The sequence below is a fragment of the Alligator mississippiensis genome, chromosome 1 (genome assembly GCF_030867095.1).
Source record: "Alligator mississippiensis isolate rAllMis1 chromosome 1, rAllMis1, whole genome shotgun sequence".
Classification (NCBI taxonomy): domain Eukaryota; kingdom Metazoa; phylum Chordata; order Crocodylia; family Alligatoridae; genus Alligator; species Alligator mississippiensis.
The window spans coordinates 334,768,968-334,787,450 of NC_081824.1; positions in this window are offsets into that span (position 1 = coordinate 334,768,968).

Below are 18,483 nucleotides of genomic sequence, written 5' to 3' on the forward strand. Positions count from 1 at the left end.
GCAAATAACTGTGTGGTACCACCAAGGTGCTTCAGCTGTTTACCCTGCCTTTTATTTCAAGGGATACCACTTCTCCAATTACCTGGACAGGAGTACAGCAGTGCACCAGTTAAGTGGAGAAGCCACTTTTGGATTAAAAGTTGTGCCCGACTGGCTCAACCTTTTATTCAACAATCCACTGAATGTTAAGTAGGTTACAAGTCATCCCAATGCAAAAAATCCAGGTGCTGTTGTATTTTGGAATGGTGGTCCTAGCAAAGCACTTAAAATGGCACCAGCCAAAAGTCACCCTTTGGATTTCTGTTCCTTAAAGTTCGCAGGAGACATCGATTTATGTACAGAGTATGTGTCTGTTTACCAAGACTTCTTTTTAAAAGTTCTTAGAAATAAGGTACTATAATTATTTGTGGTTAAAAACAGACTCTTGTTCTTATTGGAAGCCTTACACAAGCCTAAGTTTAAAGATATATGGACAGTGGTCTTTTATGAGAAGCCATTATCAGATTCTTGATGATTCCATTTCTTAGATATGAATAAAGGAAAAAAAGCTCTTGATTTATAATAAAGCAATATTTTAAATGTCAATGAGGATCAGATCTTTCCTGAAGAACTTGGTTTGGCAGCTCATCCTTGCAAGACCAGATCACTTTTATTTTAAACTTTAATACTGTTATCTTTCTTTCCCTGCCTAGCTCCAGGGAGAAGGCTTCTCCTTGTCAGATTCAATAATTGCTCAATTTAAGCATGCTTTCCCATGGAATAAAAAATACCACTTGTCCTTCACAGAACATACCTTGGAAGATTTACTCAGACTGATGAGAAGCTATTATTTATTTAGCAAGTTTTTCTAAGGCTTTCTATTACCATAATTCTGTATTGAAGTCAGGGCTCCTTCATATAACTGCTCCAAATTGTCCATGCAACATAATATTTCTGAGGCTAGGTACAGGAGTTTGAACAGCCCAAGGGGAAAGCAATATAAGTTACATACTTTAAGTGGCTGAGGAGAGATCAATAGTGACCAGAACACACCTTAGTCCTTTGGAAGCTGGGCACACAGGCTGCCTGCACTGGGCAAGGCCAGCAGGTTGGGGACGCTCCTGCACACTTCCCAGCAGGCTCCCTTGGCCAGGACATCCCTGATTGGCTGCCAGGCATAGCCGAGCACCCTTTCCCTCTCCCCTGGCAGCATCAGCTCACAGGCATGACAGCTGTTGGCATGCGGTGGAGGCAATGCTGCTTGGCCAAGTTTGGCTCTGGTCCTACTCCCTGGGGCTGTGCCAACTAACAGGACTGGAGCTGGGCCGCCTTCTCCCCTCCTCCAGCAGTGTCAGCCATTGTACTGACTCAGCTCTGACAGCCCAGGAGCAGAGAAGCCTAGCTGCTTGGCCAGAGCAGATTGGTGTGGGCCAGCTGTTAGCCTGCAAGGTGCGGTTAGCAGGGGACTGCAAAGCAGGCTGGGATGATGGAGGAAAACGACCTGAGTCAGGAGTGAATAACAGTTCAATTCAAGAAGTTCCTAAACTGAAATGCTAGTGATTTGGTGACTTATCTAATACTTTAATGACACATGATGCAGAAATAGAACTTAATGTTGAGGGTACTCTGTGCCATTGAAATTAGATTTTGAAGACAGAATGATTAGCTTCCTTGATGTAATTTTCTGGAGCACTTATCACTATGCCATATGAGTGCCTCACAGACAATGATTTGATTTTTCACAGTAACCTCAGAATTAAGAGCACTCTGCAAGTGGGGGAACAGGTGGCATTTATTCCCATTTTACACATAGAATTTAGGTACAGATATAGATGCCATAACAATCTGCTGTTCCACTGAGGCAGACGTTCCACAGACAGCAGGCTCATTCATTGTACAGTCCTGATTCATGCCCTGAGCACTGCCCATCCTTTACACTGAATGAGCAGAGGTCTTTTATCAAAGAACCTACTTTTTCTATTTTTCCTTAAAACTGATATAATTTCAAGGTCAGAAGGGACCATTGTGTGTGCTTGTCTAACCTGATTTCTGAATACACATCACCTGACTTCCCTGTGTTAATTCTGACCTCCATATATGTAACTTAGTTCAAACATATCCTTTAGAAAAAAACTGAATCCCCATTTAAAAATCTCCAATGCTAAAGAATCCTCCACAAGCCCTGGCAAATTTTACTCATTGTCAACATTTTGCTGTTTAGTTTTAGTCTGCATTTGCCTGGTTCATCTTCCAGCCATTGAGTCTTGGTGTATACCTTTGTCTTCTAGATTTAAAAGATCGCCATGTAGGTAGTTTATAGCCAGGGATAGTCATCCCCTTGACCTCCTTGATGAGCCCCTGGAATCTTGTAATGTGAGATATGTTTAGTCATTCCTACAGTTCTTTATTTTCCGAATTCTCAATAATGGTGCTATGCTTCCTAAGTATGGACACCAGGACTGGATGCAGGACACTACTGGTTACACCACTACCCAATACAAAGGTAATATAATATTCCTGTTCCTGTATGATATTTCTGGTTAGAGCATCTAAGGAATATATTAGTCCTTTTGGTCACAGCATCATACTGAGAACTCAAGTACAGCTTATTTTTTTACCCTGGTCCCCTTCTCAGTCACATTCTCTGCTTCCCGAGATAATCTTCCATTCTTTCTGCTAGGTATGCAGGTATATTGTTGACTTGCCTCCTGTTTACCAATGGCAAGATAGCTCTGTAGAAATGATAGCAATGTATTAGCCTCCTCTGCCAACTTTATTAACATTTTGTGTCTTCTGTTATTTCTAAATGACGTAGGGCAAGAATCTATGTTGATGTGGTATCATTCCCATTACTAATCAAGCTCTTGCTTAGTACCAAGTGAAATAGGAGAGCCTGTTACATCAACACCATTACCTTCTATAAATCTAACTTGTATTCTCATATATTCTGTCCAGTTAGGTTGACAAAATGTAATTTCAGTAAAGCCTTATTGATTGGCATTGATTATATTAACCACCTTAGAGTCTTCGATTCTTGCTGTTTTATGTCAGGATGACAGACTTATAATTTTCTAGGCTATGGTAAAATATATTAGCCTGCCTGCCTTCCCCAGTGTAACAAGAAATACAGAAAATCATTAGCAATGTTCCAAGGAGCTACCTAAACAACACTTTAATAACTTGCACCCAAGAACTTTGAAAGTGATATGTTCAAGTGTAATGATATATTTCAGTGCCACTATGTAAACATGTTTTTTTCCTGTTTCAGATACAGGACAGAAAAAAAAATATGGAAGATTTCACTCTTTCCTGAATTTATTAGGAATTCTATGCTCAATATGTCTAATAATGAGTCAGTGCCATTGCTAAGCTTCCTTTTGTGTATGTGTTATTTCTAAATGGCATAGGGGTTGGGCCAGTTGAGAGCCCTGGGTCAAACAGCTAACCTCTTATTTGACAGGGGTCCACCTCTGAGCCCCTCCATAAATCAGTCCTCTCACCAGGCTTGCCTGGGGCCCCACTGATCTTGTACAAAGTAGCCCTTTACTTCATTGGGAGCCCCTCCACAGACCCTTCCAGGGTCAGCTCCGCTCCCTGGGTTTCCCCAGGCCTTTTCTCAGTTGCCTGTATTTTCAAAGGTTCTATTCAGGGGCTTATCTAGCCCCTCTGTAGGCCTACAAACTCTAAGCCCCTTCTGCTCAGGCTGCCCTGCATCTTCTCTGGGCCCTTGTCTACCCATCCTCTCTCAACGGGCCATCCTGGGCGCTCTCTTGGGCCTCTTTTGACATGATCTGTCACTATAAGCCAGCCTTTCTGCAGCCCTGGGCCTTCAGCCCCCTCTGAAGGGCTCTAGACCCCCCCCCCCCCCGGGTCCCTAGGAACCTCCTTATCCTCCATCCCTTTAGTTCCTACCCTAACCTCCAAGTGCTCCAGAAGCAGCAGATCTCTGGCTGGGTGAGAACAGCATCCTTGCAGCAACTGCCCACTCTGCTCTCAGGGCCTGGTCTTATACCCAGGTTGTCCAGCCCTCCACCAATCAGGCAGCCTCCTGGGTGCCATGTGATCACCTGATTGGGTCTGATTCTAGCCTGCTTAAGTCCTTAAAGTGTCAAGCACCCAAAGGTGCACTGCCATACCTGGATTGAGGGTTTTTTTTCAGAAATGCCTTGCTAAAGATGTGTTTGCTACCTCATCTCTTATCACCATGGAGCTCGATAAATTGTTCTGGGTTCAATATGCTGCCTGAGTTGTGCTAGATGCTTTTAAAGCTTATGTAAAGCAGCAGGGGTGGACATCTTGTGAAAGAAAATCACATAGGTGACCTAGTTCAGTGGTGTTCAGCCTCCAGCCCAAAAGTCAGATCTGGGTCATGGAACTGTCAACCTGCCCATAGGGGCTCTCACAAGTCTGGAAACTTGGTAGTTGGGGGCACTGGTAGCATGAATTGGTGCTTCACTGCTACAAATTTCTGGACCTGTGTGGAAACTGGCAGGCCAGATAATATGGCCCTGTGCACTAGATGGAGATGGCATGAGGTTGGATTGGTGTGCAGGGTCAGTCAGTAGATCTGGGTGCATGGGGTTGGCCAGTAGGGGTGTACAAAATGGGCCATATTCAATTTGAATTCAGATTCAGCCCGAATTAGGGACAATGATTTGATTCTCTGAATCTGAAGATTTGATGCTGATTCAGAGAATCAGCAATTTGGCCATAGACACAGCTATAAATGTTTTTTCTACATACATCAAGGCACCAGACGTGGCTCATGAACACTGTGATGGTGGTGGACCGGAGGGCTCCAATTCAATTCAGAGAGATTAAAAGGTTTTCTGGTTCGATTTGGATTTGGAGATTCTGCTGCCAAATCAGGCCGAGTCTCCACCGAATTGAATCAGCAACCGAAGCTTCTCACAACTCTATTGGCCAGTGCAAAGCCAGATCTAATGACTGACCCTGCGCACTTTTGGAAGTGCTATATCATGGCTCAGTGTAGGTGGTTATTGTGCCATGCACATAGGTAAATTTTGCTGCTTTGTCGCTGTAATGGCGCACTATACCCAGAGAGCACCCCAGCATGACAACGTAGCTGGTGATCACGTGTAAATGATCACTTTAGCATGCCATATGCGTGTCTTGGTTAGGCTGTGTGTCTTGGTTAGGCTGCCTTTTATGTGATAGGATCTAAATAGAAATTCTGTAAGACTGGGGCCTTTCCCCCCCATTTTGTTTCAGCAGCATTAAGAATGCATGAGTGAATAGAATAGAATTATGGTCTAGGTTTTGATTAAAATTAAGAACATTCTTTGAATTCCACAAGATTAAAAAGAGAAATCTTAAGAGTGTGCGTGCACGCGCGCGTGTGTATAGCAGAGTTTTCTGTCTTGCAGTTCAGCTTTTTGATTTAGAAGACAGACAAAAAGTGTGTTTTGCTCTGAACTAGATTTAAAAGATAATTCCTAAATCAAATGAAATAAGATTAAGGTTGCCAGACACTGCTAATCCAGAATATTAATAATTATCCTATAGTCTTTCATTTCACTACTTAAGAAACAATTGAGCCTTTTGTGATGAGTTCATTTTTAACCATGGTACTTAAAATGATACTCAGCCATTATACCTCTCTTATTTTTGGCAATACCTTTCCACATCTCAGGCTTCAAAAGAGGAGAATGAATATAAAATTACTTTGCACAATAGGATTTTTTTAGATTGTTTAATTAAAACTGACAAGTCCTACCTGTATGGAGCTTCCTTAAGTGTATGCTTGCAGCAAAATGGGTCTAATCTGGGATTCCTAGACCCCCAAACAGTACAAAGCCTCAAAAAAGTCCCAGGTTGAATTACATACTATCTGGGAAATAATCATCCCCATACTATTTAGGCATCACATCAAAGAGTGTTCCAAAAGAATCACCAGGCTCTCTCAACTCAAATAGTTTAATGCTATGTTCTGGTGCCTCTTATTCCAATCCCAGTTGCATTAGTCTGTCATGACATCATTTGGTTCTAGATCAAAACTCTCTCAGTCTGGCATGTCAAATCTCTCTTTGCTTCTTTTACTTCAGGCTCATTTCTGAAAAGAGTCTTAAATAACAAGCCCCAGTACTGATGCAGATTCTTGGAACGTTCCTAGCTTAACACAGGTGGTCTCTGGCATACTGTGAATTTCTTTACTGCTTTATGGTGATCTATACAGCAATATCAAGTGAGCTACTTAAACTAACAAATTCATCCCTGATGTGATCTGAGGTTTGGATCAAAAGCAATAGCATTGATACTTGACCTGAGAGTTACCAAAAGTTGGCAACAGTATCAGTCATTATATTTCTATAACACCTACCCAGTGGAGAGCAACACCATCACAATATGCTGGGAGGTAACATGAAATTTAAGCAGCATATATTTTTTAACCCCTTTTGAAGTTCTTGTCCATTACTCCTACAATATACTCACTCATAGCAGAAGCCCCAAAGTTTGTTGATGGGCCATTTTAACCAAACTTTATTAGAGCATTAATAACTAATGAAGACTCTAATATTTAGCATTATTAAGTATCTGATAATATCTAATATCAATATCTGTCTTTAAGGAATAAAAAATACAGGCCTCTTTTTTAAATGTGGGTTTTGTTTTATTTTTACTATTCAATAAAGTCTTCCTACTGACACCTGTATTTGATCTTATGGATTTGTATCTGTGGAAATGAACATAAAATTTAGGCTTAAGGAATGACAGCTTTTCTTTAATCTGATAAAAATCCCCACCTCATTTCATCCCTTATTTATACAGCTGGTGATCATTTATGTGTGGTATATGATGGATTTTAATTTAACACATTATTATTTGAACTGCTGAAACCTTAAATATTTCAGTAAACTGACTTGGCAACAGAGTAAAGACAATATGCAATTTCAATTTAAGGGTGAAAAATTACAAAGTACTGAGGGTTTTTATGTTAAATGTTTTAATATGTAAAATATAATGGAACTGCATGCTCTTGTTAAAGAGGCACCTGGAAGTAGGGAAAGGATGCCACTTTCAAGCAATTTTCTTAGGTACCTTTATTATTATTTCTGTAATTCTTACCGGGGTATCCAGACCTTTGTCTGGACCTTCTTTGATTTGTAGAGACAAGCTGAATAATAAAAATATGGCATGAAAAGTAGAGAAATATAGAGTCTCCAATATAGTCCTTTGAAGTGGTACAGTTAAGGTGTAAGAATTAATTGAAAAGTATTGATATCTAACAAGCAAACACAAAACATCTTTATCAATTATTGTCATGATTCCAATGTGTGATCACTGGTTAAAAAGCACCATTTCAAAACAGAGGACTTTGCTGTGAGAGGTGTAACATCTAAAATATATGGAGAACAGGTACTGAGACAGATGAAAGAGAGTGGGTTTAGGATATATTATTGATGTTGTATATTTTATAACTTACAAGTGTATTCAGCTCTTATGTGAAAGCTAAGGTAAATTCCCTGAAGATTTTGCCTTCAGGCTTTTATGTGTATCACGAGTGTATGTGATAAAATACAGGCCACAAATGCCATCTTAGACTTTGTGTAGCATGTATGGGCTTAAACTGGTGATAGGTGTGCATAAACCTAGACTAGTTATTTTGAACTTTTGTGTATCTGAGTTGCTAGTGTGTGTGTGTGTGTGTGTGTGTGTGTGTGTATGGCATTGTGTGCATGATATACGAATTAGTGATGTGTGTCTAACTTTTGGGGTGTATAGTGTATGTGTTTTAATTGGTAATAGGTATGCATGTGCCTAGGCTGGTTTGGATGTGTATGTGCCTGAGCTGGTAGTGTGCGTGTGTATGCACCTAATTGATTTGTGTGTTTGTATATGTGTGATTGTGTTACATCCTCCTGTCTAACAGCACAATATTGAGATCCTGAGAGTTGGCCTGACCCCCCAGGGCAACAAAAGGAAACAGAACATTTTATTTTGGGTTGCTCTTAAATGATTATTTTTTCCATCCAACTGCATAAAAAAATTCCTTCCCAAGTCAACCTCAACCAAAGTTAGTTTTTCAGGTTAGCAACCACATGGAAAGCTCCATGATTCTCCTTGTTCTAGTTACAGTCTGCAAGTGGAAGAACATTGATATAAACTTGAAACAGTTGAATAATCTGTAAATATTTTTGACCTGTCTGACAAATAGCTCTTACATCTCTTTCCTTTTTAACTGAAAATTTGATCTTTGGAATTGACCTAGGACAGTGGTCACTAAGCAGTCAATCTCGATCAACTGGTCTACTGTGGAGCCTCCAACTGTCCATCTCAGTCTGTCAGAGGCTCCACGGTTGGGAGCAGCAGGATACATGTGGCTGGGCTGAGCCATGCTCACCGCTGCCCAGGCCGGGCTGAGTGAGTGGGGTCAGAGCTCGGGTGGCTTGTCTGGTAGGTGGGGGTGGGGGGTTGATCCTGGGGTGCCCTTTACTTCCAAAAAATGATCTTCACCATAAAAAGGTTAGAGACCACTGATCTAGAACATTTTATGTGAAAATAGTGGGGAGACCAAAGCTATTTCCAAGTACATTCCTTCACTTGGGTATACTACCTGCTCAGCATTTTGATTGGTTGATTTATTTAAAGATACCTACAAGTAACATTATCTTCTTCTGCATCCATCTCTTCATTATCTGACCATGGAAAGCTCCTAACCAGTATCAAGAAAAGGTATACACCAGAAACTGAATTGTTTTTCAGGGGCGATGGATTGCCTCCCAGTAAACAGAATATATAAAGAATTAAGAAAAAATAATTATCACAATAGTTCCAAAAACAAGGAAAGGATTGTACAACATGTTTGTTTTATTTTTGTGCTTTTAAATAATGTAGCTATGTCATTCAGGATTAATTCTCAGCAGTTCCTCAACTTGGAGGTAAGAAAAACAAAATTATCTTCTTTAAAAGTCCATATGTAACTAGTTTCCTGCTTGAATTAGTGAGAGTCTCTCCAGTGACTTGGCATACATCATAATTCATGTAAAAAGCCACTCTTCTTATGAAAAGGAAACAGCATAGTCCAGCGTCTGTTGTATAGATAGATGTAGCTGAAAAATGAACCTCAGTGATTCTGGGAACATTTTCATGGCTTTGCTTCGGCATACATAATTACAGGTCTTAATTATGTATTATGTATTATATGCTAATAGTATTCATTACTAATTCATTTGTAATAGGAATAATTTAAAGTTTGAAATAAGCATTTTATTAAAGCACAATGTGTTACATCTCATTTCCTTAGCATGAGAGATGCCAAACTCTGGAGTCTTTTTTTTTTTTTTTTTGGGGGGGGGGGGGAGGGGATGGAGGAGAGGAGTTGCTGTACTTATCCAAAGCCCCCTGAAGTAATATAGTCCTGGGAGGACAAGCACCTTTCAGGCAGAAGTACTACATTGAGAATTTTTAGATAAATTACATGAATTCTCAAAAGTACTAAAATTTCAGCAAGCACAATATACACAGTCCCTGTGTACAAAAGCCAAAAAATAAATGTTAATATAGCTCCCTTGGTGTGCCTATTGGCACGTGCTAATAAGCTCTCTGGGACAAATGTATAGATGCATGCTTAGTAGGCCTATGTGAAACAGCAAGTATATGATTTGGATTTGGATTTGGACAGTTCGGAGGGGCAGTGATTCAATTCGGTGATTCAAGTCACTGTCCCAGTTTGATTCAGCTGAATCTGATTCAGAGATTCAGTGCCAATTCGGAGATTCAGCCAGACTATAATGAGGAATCGCTAAAATACCTATAACTTTGTCATTTTATTGCAGATTTGGACAAAAACAGCAGGGATGTTAGCCACTTCCAAGGGCATGAAGTCTGCCAAGACTCAAGGAGATACGTGTAGGGGTTTCTGTCAAAGTGCCTTTCGAACTGTTGAAAGCAAAACTCATATGACTTGTGTGCGCTCATCTGTGAAAAGTGTTTTGTAAATTCAAACAAGCACAGAACCTCGCTAACCTCATCACCAGAACCAAACTTCCTACAGCTCAAAATGCACCAAATGGTTCCAGACCATGCCATGACAACAAATGCAAAACCTGCCAACATATCTCCAGTACCCCCACAATTACTACACCCCACAAGAGAACCATCACCATTCCTGTTTCTTACAGCTGCACCTCCAGAAACATTATGTAGCTCATTCAGTGTACCAAATGCCCTGATGGAAAATACATAGGAGAGACCAAACAACAACTGTGTACCAGAATGAATGCACACCGGAAATCTAATAAACACAACAAAACCTAATTACCAGTGAGGGCACATTTCTCACAAGAAAACCACTCTCTCCCCAATTTCTCAGTTCTGATCCTCAAAGGGAATTTACAATACACTTTTCACAGCTGAGCCTATGCACATCACTTCATCAACTTCCTGGATACAAAAACGTATGGACTCTATATAGACATTGGAGTTATGACACACTATAACCTGCCCATCCCCAGGTACCTCTTCACTTTTACCTGCTATATCCCCCTCCCCCACCCCCAGCCTGTCTCACCCCCTGACACCTCAATTTACATTTTCACTGACTGGCTTGCTTGCCTGCAGACCAGCCTTTGACTCCTTTACTATTCATTCCATCCAGGAAAAGCACACTTACCAACTGCAGATGCTTCCTCAGCCTGACAAAGGGCTTTTAAACCCGAGAGCTTGCTGAGATATATTTCTCCAACTATTCACTTGGTCTAATAAAAGGTTTCAGATTAATCCAAGGAACCTTGTCTGCCTTTTGTGTGTTAATGCAGCAGGGATGGTAGCCTGTAACAGGGGGCCTTCCCGGTGCCAATTAGATCTTGGCCTGCCCACCTGTTTTTGGGCCAACTATTCACCCCTCTTTCACCTGCCCTGCCTTGATGTAAAATTGATTCAGATGTTACCCAGGCTGCCCATTTAGGTCCCTGATGTCTAGGGGTGACATCCATTCTCCAGCTCCATACCTACCCTACAATGTGACCCATGCCTCACAGATTCCATCTTTTACCTCTTCCAGCTGTGGTCCCCACTCTGGGACCTTTGGCTCCCTCTTGGGCCCTGGCCCCACCTTCAGACTAGTCGGAATCCTGAGCTTCTTGCTCTGGACGTTCCCTGTGGTGGGGGGGGCCTCCGACCCCCCTTTGAGTCCTGGCTCCAGCATAGACTAATCGAGGGTACCTCAGGTCAGAGCTGAGCCACCTGCCTGCTCTCACCATCACAACTCAGGTAACTATAGGCCAGTTAATCTCCTTGGTCCTTAGGAAAACCTTTAAGAAAATTATCAAGGCACATATCTGTGGGGGCCCAGCATGAGAGGTAATGCTCAGGGGCATCCAACACAGTTTCATTGTGGGCATATACTTAACCAGTGCCTGCACCTCTGGTGAAAATGTCTTGCCCCAGCCAAGAACATTGATCCCCTGGAAATTCTCCATTTGATTCTCAAGCTCCTTCACTATGAGGGTTACCTGGCTAAGGAGGGCATCACCAGTGCTGAGGCTCTCGGTGGCCTTGTGGAATGGCATGAGGACCACCAAGATCTGAGAGATGGTATCCCATTCTGTTTTGTTAAGGGGGATGCTGATCCCAATCTCCCCAACTAAGACCATCTCACGGATGGCCTGCTATTTTTTGACCACCCTTTTGAGCATCAGGTATGTGGAGTTTCATCGAGTCTCCACATCCTGCATGATTTTGTGCTGTGGGATGCTCAGCTTTGCCTGTTTATCCCACAGCAGCTTGCCCCCCACCCCCCTTGATGTTCCAGTGGAAGTAGCCTGCCACCTTCCTGCATTTTGAAATGAGCTGGCTGATAGTGGTAGTAATGCCTCCCATCACCAGCAGCCCTGTCCCCCTCCAAGGCAACCCTGACTATGTGGTGCAGCCTGTGCATCACACAGCAGATGCCAACAAAGTCGGCATCATGCATTGCCTTGACCATAGGGTAATTCAAACCGCGGGCTTTAAAGCCACGGAGTGACATAGTTCCCAGCACTCAGGAACCAGCAGCGGGAAGGAGAGGAGGCAGCACACGTGTGTCCTTCTTACCAACCAACTGACCGGAGGCGGCGGGGGCAGCAGGAACAACAGAGGAATCAGCAGCGGGGGCAGCAGCAGCTGATCCCCCGAAGGTAGGTGGGGCGGAGGGACCCGGCGCAGCTGAGCCGGATCCAGAGGGGAAGCACCCCGGGTCCCACACAGCCGAGCCGGTAGGGAGCCGCGCTCCCGAGCCGCGTGGCGCGAACAGAGCACGCAAACAGGCGCGCTCTGTAAGAGCACGCCGGCGTTTGCGCGGGCATTCGCGCCAGAGGGCGGGCCAGGAGGGCCAGGAGTGGGACTCCTGTAGGGGTAGGGCGTAGACACCGCGCAGGTCTACAAACAGCAGCTTGTAGAATGGTGTCTACGAGGAGTACTGCTAGGGCCTCTGCCCAGGGGGACAAGGCTACCAGGGGCAGGTCTGAGGCCTCCACCCAGACCGAGCCCATGGGGGAGCCGGTGTCCCCCTACCTCCTGGCCTGTGGGGTATCCCCAGCAGGGCCGGGGGGAGCAGAGATTGGGGGCCCCCACACCTGTCCGGCAGGTGCCCGTCTTAGGGCTCTGGAGGCGCAGGTGAGGGAGCTCCGGGAGGAGGTTAGCAGGCTGAGGGGGATCAGGGAGGCGGAGGATGAAATTGACAGTTATTTCCTTTCCCTGCAGGCCCAGGCACCCAAGGAAGAAGCACCCCGGGGAATACCCTTCACAGCAGAGTGGCAGACGGTCACAGCCAGGACCGGAGCGGCACGCAGTGAACCGGTACCAGCTTCTCCAGTCCGACTGGTGAACAGGTACGAGGCCTTGGCGACCCTGCAGGAGATGGAAGGGGAGGAGGACACCCTTGGGCAAGAAGAAACACCACGTTCTTCACACTCCAAACAGATCAAGAGATCCACGATGACCCAGAGGAGGAGGCGACGAGTGCTTGTCATAGGAGACTCCATCCTGAGAGGTACGGAAGGACCCATCTGTCGTCAGGACCCCTCGGCACGAGAGGTATGCTGCCTCCCTGGAGCAAAGATTCAGGATGTGACGGAGGTAATCCAGGCCAGGATCAAGCCCACCAATTATTACCCCATGGTCCTAGTCCATGTGGGTACTAATGATGCTGCCAGGAGAACCCCCGATCACTTGATGGTGGACTACTGTGCTCTGGGCGGCGTGCTGAAGGAGTTCGGTGCCCAGGTGGTTTTCTCTTCCATCCTACCAGTGACCGGACGAGGAAGACAGCAGGAGAACTGCATCAGAGAGACCAACTGGCGGCTTCAGCAGTGGTGTCTCGAGGCAGGCTTCGGCTTCCTGGACCATGACCCGCACATCACGACGAGGGACATGCTCAGCTGGGATGGGCTTCACCTGTCCCCCCAAAGGTAAGTGTGTGTTTTCTTCTAGGTTGGCGGATCTCCTCCGGCGGGCTTTAAACTAGGCTCGTCGGGGGGAGGGGAGTACGAGGGCAGGGGAAGCTGTGGACCACCAAACCATGTGGCACCCACAAGGACAGCCCAGCCTGAAGAAGGAGAACATTGGGAACCTGAAAGCCATGGGGAGGCCAGCACAACAGAACAGGTAAGGAACAAGAAGGTAAGAAACAATGGGCCCCATGGGACTGGGAGCGGGGGGGCAGCAAAGGCACCAGTCGCAGGGCTCAGGTGCCTATATACTAATGCTAGGAGCATGGGGAACAAGCAGGATGAACTAGCGCTCCTGCTTGCACTAAACACCTATGACTTAGTGGGGCTAACAGAGACCTGGTGGGATTCATCCCATGACTGGGCGGTACATATTGAGGGCTATAGATTGTATAGAAAGGACAGGTCGGGGAAGAAAGGGGGGGGGTTGCACTTTATGTCAGTGAGCAATATACGTCAACCCTCATCAAGACAGAATCTGAGGCTGAGGAAGTAGAAGGATTGTGGGTTAGGCTACATGGGGGGCAAGGAGAAAGGGATTTGGTGGTAGGGGTCTGTTACAGACCCCCACACCAAGGGGAAGAAATAGATGCGGGGCTCCTGAGGCAACTCTCGGAGACCATAAAAGCTAAAGAGGCGATAGTCATGGGGGACCTAAACTACCCGGACATCTGCTGGGAGACGCAGACAGCAAGGTCCCATCGCTCACGCAGGTTTCTAACTTGTGTACAGGACCTCCACCTGACACAGGAGGTGTATGGTCCCACTAGGGGGAATGCCATACTGGATCTGGTATTGGCAACGGGAGATGACATGATAGGGGACCTCCAGATCGGTAGCTATCTGGGAGACAGTGATCACCTTATAATAGAATTCAACATAAGACGGCGAGTGGGTAAGGTAACTAGTAGGGTAAAAGTGCTAGACTTTAGGAAAGCTGATCTCATTGCACTCAGGCGATTAGTCAAGGAAGCACTGCAGAGTAGGAGTTTTGATGGGATGGGTGCCCAAGAAGGGTGGCTGTGCCTAAAGGAAACGATCCTTCGGGCACAAAGCAAGACGATCCCCGAGCGAGGCAAAAGAGGGAAAGGGGCCAGGAGGCTTCCATGGCTGACCAGAGAAATCCAGGGCAGCCTAAGGGCCAAAAGGGGAGCACATAAAAAGTGGAAACAGGGTGAGATCACTAAAGATGAATATACCACCTCTGCTCGTGCTTGTAGGGAGGCAGTTAGACAGGCCAAAGCTACCATGGAGCTGAGGATGGCAACCCAAGTAAAGGACAATAAGAAATTGTTTTTTAGATATATAGGGAGTAAAAGGAAGGCCCAGGGAGGAATAGGACCCCTGCTAAATGGGCAGAAGCAATTGGTGACAGACAGGGGGGACAAGGCTGAACTCCTCAACGAGTTCTTTGCCTCAGTGTTCCTAAGTGAGGGGCACGACAAGTCTCTCACTGGGGTTGTAGAGAGGCAGCAGCAAGGCGCCAGACTTCCATGCGTAGATCCTGAGGTGGTGCAGAGTCACTTGGAAGAACTGAATGCCTTTAAGTCGGCAAGCCCGGATGGGCTCCATCCGAGGGTGCTGAAGGCACTGGCCGACGTCATTGCAGAGCCACTGGCGGGAATATTCGAACGCTCGTGGCGCACGAGCCAAGTCCCGGAGGACTGGAAAAGGGCTAATGTGGTCCCCATTTTCAAAAGGGGAGGAAGGAGGACCCGGGCAACTATAGGCCAGTCAGTCTCACCTCCATCCTTGGTAAAGTATTTGAAAAAATTATCAAGGCTCACATTTGTGAGAGCCCGGCAGGACAAATTATGCTGAGGGGAAACCAGCATGGGTTTGTGGCAGGCAGATCGTGCCTGACCAACCTAGTCTCATTCTATGACCAGGTTACGAAACGTCTGGACACAGGAGGAGGGGTGGATGTCGTATACTTAGACTTCAGGAAGGCCTTCGATACGGTATCCCACCCCATACTGGTGAACAAATTAAGAGGCTGTGATGTGGATGACTGCACAGTCCGGTGGGTGGCGAATTGGCTAGAGGGTCGCACCCAAAGAGTCGTGGTGGATGGGTCGGTCTCGACCTGGAAGGGTGTGGGCAGTGGGGTCCCGCAGGGTTCGGTCCTTGGACCGATACTCTTTAATGTCTTCATCAGCGACTTGGACGTGGGAGTGAAATGTACTCTGTCCAAGTTTGCAGATGACACAAAGCTATGGGGAGAAGTGGACACGCCGGAGGGCAGGGAACAGCTGCAGGCAGACCTGGATAGGCTGGACAAGTGGGCAGAAAACAACAGGATGCAGTTCAACAAGGAGAAATGCAAAGTGCTGCACCTAGGGAGGAAAAATGTCCAGCACACCTACAGCCTAGGGAATGACCTGCTGGGTGGCACAGAGGTGGAAAGGGATCTTGGAGTCCTAGTGGACTCCAAGTTGAACATGAGCCGGCAGTGTGACGAAGCCATCAGAAAAGCCAATGGCACTTTGTCGTGCATCAGCAGATGCATGACAAATAGGTCCAGGGAGGTGATACTTCCCCTCTATAGGGCGTTGGTCAGACCGCAGTTGGAGTACTGCGTGCAATTCTGGGCGCCACACTTCAAGAAGGATGTGGATAACCTGGAGAGGGTACAGCGAAGGGCAACTTGTATGGTCAAGGGCCTGCAGACCAAGCCCTACGAGGAGAGACTAGAGAAACTGGACCTTTTCAGCCTCCGCAAGAGAAGGTTGAGAGGCGACCTTGTGGCTGCCTATAAGTTCATCACGGGGGCACAGAAGGGAATTGGTGAGGATTTATTCACCAAGGCGCCCCCGGGGGTTACAAGAAACAATGGCCACAAGCTAGCAGAGAGCAGATTTAGATTGGACATTAGGAAGAACTTCTTCACAGTTCGAGTGGCCAAGGTCTGGAACGGGCTCCCAAGGGAGGTGGTGCTCTCCCCTACCCTGGGGGTCTTCAAGAGGAGGTTAGACGAGTATCTAGCTGGGGTCATCTAGACCCAGCACTCTTTCCTGCTTATGCAGGGGGTCGGACTTGATGATCTATTGAGGTCCCTTCTGACCCTAACATCTATGAATCTATGAATCTATGAATCTATATTGGCCCCCATTTGTCAATGACCATGATCCCACGGGTGAGCTCAGCCTGACCAATGAGCCACCCCTGCACCATGTGGTTCATGGCCCCCATGATCTCCCTTGCCATGTGGGACTCATCCAGCACCTCCGCTTGAAGGAGAGCCCACCGATGCCCTGACTGATCACACCAGCACCCTGTGAGGGAGAGGTAGGCATGATCTCCATCCTGGCTGCTCCAGATGTCCAAGGTGAAGTGCAAGGCTACCTGCAGACCTGTACTGCACAGATCCTTCCTCAAGTACTCCCTGCATGCCTCATACAGGGAGGGTACCACTGTCCTGCTAAAGATGGTGTGTGCATGCACTTGGTCTGATGGGGCCACAAGCACCATGAGCTGCCTGAACCCTGGATGCCCAACAAAAGAGAAGGGTTGGCCATCAAAAGCAAGCATCTCCCCAATGTTCTGGGTAACCTCGCTCACCTTGGGAATGAACCCCACAGTGTCTCTACCTTTCCCCCACTGGTCCAGGGTGGCCTGCCTCTGCTTTGGGGGGATGGGGGCTTTGGAGTGAGAAGGGTACTTCTTTTTGGGCATGCTCCCACTGGTGCCAGGCTGAGGAGGAACAAGGGCAAGGGAGTTTTGCCTCCTGAGATGCAGCAGCATTGCCGTGGTGGTGAAGTGTTTCTCGTCCTTGCCCCACCTGATCTGCCTTCAGCAGTGCTAGCAGGTAGCATACCTGGGATCATCTGCCACCTCAAAATGATCCCACGCTACATTACCCCCTGATTCTGGGTTGAGGGTGGGGATCCTGCCTTATCCCTCTCCTCACCAGGCAGAGGCACAACAACAGGAGGAGCTGAGCTACCTGCCCCCACAACCTGCTCTGAAGTGTGTTCCAGAAGAGACCTGCCTCTAGGGGAACTTTGAAGGGTGTGGATCAGAAAGTCAGATTCCTCCTCCTTCCCCAGAATTCCTTTAGCTATGGCTCTCAGATCCTCTGCTTCCAGATCCAGATCCTCTGGCACTGGAAGGCTCATGCTGGGAACTGAAATTGGGGTGGAAACTGTCAAGCTGATGCTGGTGTTTATTAATGGTGTTAGTGAAGGTGGTGCAGATGCAGACACTGTTCCCACCTCCTTGCTTCCACTAGCAACAGAAGACTCATTACTGTCAGGAAAGAGGGTGTATCTACGCCGGGGGGGCGGGGGGGGGGAACTTGCAGATTTCCCTCTGCCCCGTCTCCCTCCCCTGCCAGAAGACCTGGCACCTCCCTTTCCAGCATACTTCATAATGTTTAGTATGTTGCAAAATGTGTATGTGTCTGTAAAATATGTTGTGATTTCCTGCAATGCACAGTGATGACACACTGTCAGGGAAAACACAGAAGAGAGACAAGCTAGCTACCAAGAGACTAGATAGCAAGCCAAAACCTTTCAGATGCTGCTGGTCCAAGAGAGACTGCTCACAAAAGGTACAGATCACTTCACACAAAGTCTTATATGTTGTTTCTATGTCCCTCTTCCACAGCACTGTAATTGGAAGGGAACTTGGGGACAGATCACAGTCACTGGCCAGCTACAGATGTCAATATCAGAGCAGTCTCCAACCCCACCCCCCTGCCTTCTCAGTTTCTGTTTCCTGTGTGTCTGCCTTCAGAATCTTTCTGAACCTTTTCCAAATGGATTCAAACCTTTTAATAAGCCTCTCAATTTGGTTCAGATTTGGAGATTTGGCCACTGACTTTGGACGAATCTCCTCTGAATTGAATCGGCTACTGAAGCTTCACGCAGCCCTAATGCTTAGTACCACTCCGAGGCAGCTACATTGCAGGCATTTTGGATTTTAATTGTGAAGAGCTAGTATGCTGTGTTTCAGTGTGATGCCTCCTTAGCATGGCCAGAAGGTGGTTTAGATATGTCTGATATCTAAATTTGAGCAATCTAAATCAGCCTCCTGAGACACAATATGTAATCAT